The sequence below is a fragment of the Pagrus pagrus genome, assembly GCF_965226575.1.
Source record: "Pagrus pagrus genome assembly, contig: HAP1_SCAFFOLD_52, whole genome shotgun sequence".
NCBI lineage: Eukaryota > Metazoa > Chordata > Actinopteri > Spariformes > Sparidae > Pagrus > Pagrus pagrus.
This window is the reverse complement of record NW_028175411.1, coordinates 391,070-393,965: the sequence shown is the minus strand read 5'-3', so window position 1 is coordinate 393,965 and position 2,896 is coordinate 391,070.

Below are 2,896 nucleotides of genomic sequence, written 5' to 3'. Positions count from 1 at the left end.
ACAATATTACACCTTAAATCACAATATTGACAATTATGAAACAGAATGTAAACTTGTAACACTTCAGTTCAAGTTCAGTGAAATATCTCCAACACTCCTACCTCTCTGGCAGCGAGTTTACCAGTAATCCATCTGGCAAATCCTCATTGAAGCGATGAATATGAAGGTGAAGATGAAGATGTCTTTTAGGGACCAAGTCTGTGGGTTTGGCTCGCGATCTTGTGTCCCACGGTCGCGTGCGTAGGCTATGTGTTGTCTCCCGCGCCGAGGAAGAGTGTCTCTCTCTGGTTTAGCTAAGGCGATTACCTCTTTGCTAGCGACCAGTCACTCATTCAAGTGCAAACAGTACAACGAAGCATCAATAAAACGAGCTGAAACTCACCAAAACCGCTGTGGCTTATTCAAACATGGTCCTCATGAAACACCAAGTACATGGGTATTATTTTCCAGGCGTTAAACCAACTGTCTCTGTAACTATTTCACTGTTAATTTCTCTGCTTCTCTCCCCTCCCCCCTCGCTCTCGGCTCTGCTCAGCTGAGCTGAGCGCTATGCGTAAACACGGGCAAGTGTCTTAAAGGGGAAGCGTCATCACATTTCTTAAAGGCATGTTTTAAATCATTTCCATGCAATTATTGCCAAATCTGTGTTAACTGGCTCTTAATGAAACGTATGCATTTAATCCAAAAACATACTTATGCTTCTAATTCTTTGTCATTTCCACATATTAATCCTGTGCTAACTCAACAAACCATACAAACTGAGGTAGAAACTATTCAAGAGGGTTGAGTTACTCCCTACGGAAGCGTATTGCATTCACTTGAGTAATTTTTTTTTTTGGTTTGTTTTTCGGGGTAATTATTTCTGTTTTTCGGAGTAATTTTTTTTTGGTCTGTTTTTCGGAGTAATTTTTTTTTTGGTCTGTTTTTCGGGGATATTATTTCTGTTTTTCGGAGTAATTTTTTTTTGGTCTGTTTTTCGGAGTAATTTTTTTTTCTGTTTTTCAGAGTAATTTTTTTCTGAGTTTAGAGAGCATTTGAAACAATAGACGCATTCATTCCTTTATTGAAAGCTCGATAATGGAGACAAACATGACCGACTTGTTTAATTGAATCAAGTTTTACTTTGATCTGGGTTTAAGACACTGGGCGATAGTCCTGTCTTTAAGTCATATAGATGGTATTACCATTAGTTTGTCAACTTTACGCAGGCACCTGAGGACGGCGACAGGTCGCCACTCCGAAGGTTCACTTTCATGTTTCGGAATGCCGGTCCTTTTTTGAAAAAAGATCGCCACTCCGAACCTGAAACCCTAACCTTAACCATAACCCGGTCGGAATGGGGCTTTGCGGTTGTTCAGAAGGAAAGCCCATTCAGATCTGCTAGACACAGTAATGTTTCTCCAGAATCAGTTGGACAGATATGGCAGTTTGGAGGTTCTCGCGGGAGTTCGAAGTATCGCGATAATTCAGAAAAAAAATTACTCCGAAAAACAGAAAAAAATTACCACGAAAAACAGAAAATAAATTACTCTGAAAAACAGGAAAAATAATTAGTCAGAAAAACAGAAAAAAGAAACAAACCAAAAAAAAATTACTCAGAAAAACAGACCAAAAAAAAATTACTGAGAAAAACAGACCAAAAAAAAAAAAATTACTCAGAAAAACAGACCAAAAAATAAATTACTCAAGTGAATGCAATACGCTTCTGTAACTCCCTGCCTTGTAGGCTACACTATTTATTAATAGAAAAATTAAAGCTCAATTTCAACAAACCAAACTGATGAACTGAAGTGACTGACAGTAAATCACACACTGTTCACTTAATTTAAATTCCCACAGAAGACAATAATTTTCACAGAACTATATCAGGTTGCAGTGTCTCATGCAGCATTTTAAGCGGGGTTACCCATTGTTTATTTTACTCCTGAAACCTGGCATCTTTTAGCTTTCGCAAGTGCATCGATATCAGGTGTCACATCCTGACTGGCAGCCAATTTCAGGATGTTATTCAAGTGCTTGTGCGTGAGCCTTGAGCGCAGCTTTGTTTTATTGATGCTCATTACAGAGAAAACTTGCTCACAAAGACATGTGGTTCCAAACATGCTCAACACTTTTGCAGCAAGGGCTGTCGAGTTGGGGTGACCTGGCAAGAGATACTGATAAAATGTGTCCAAGCCAGCTGTGGCAAATTAGCCCTTCAAATCTGAGTCACGAAAATGTGAAATTAACACCTTCATGACGTTAACACGTAAACACGTTTGACACCCCTGTTCTAAATCTAAAGGGAAATTTTGACACATTCGAGATTCTCCTCTGAAAATTGTGACACCACACACAATACAGTGAAATTCTATGAAATCAGAATTATTGCTTCAGTAATATTTGGCCGATGTATGTATATGTATATATTTATGTAGCGCTTTTGTTTCTATTCTGTCTACCAGTTACTACTTAGTTATTGTAGCCTACAACAGAGTTAGGAAGTCCCTATAACAGATATATTCCTGTGTTGCAGAAGAACCTCAGCGATATTGATGAAAAATGATGGGCTCTGACTGCCATTGTTTTACATACATTCAAACTTAAACTTACACGGGGTCAAACTAGCAGTAGCAGCTACAGGTAAACAAGCCGGCTGTCGGGGGTGCGCGCGCAGCTCAGAGATGACATCTTCCAGGTCGGAGGTAGTGGGTCAACCTACAGACCGCGGATGTTGATAACAGACAGAGGGGAATAGCACTAGTAACAAAATATTGGTGAAATGAACTAGTTTTGTGGCAGATAATGCTCATAGAGGCTGCGCTTCAGTGCCCCGAACACTCCAGTCCAGTCCGGTCCAGGTTGTAAAAAAACTGTAGTTCCCCTTTAAGTAGTTTCTGTGCTTACAATAATGTTT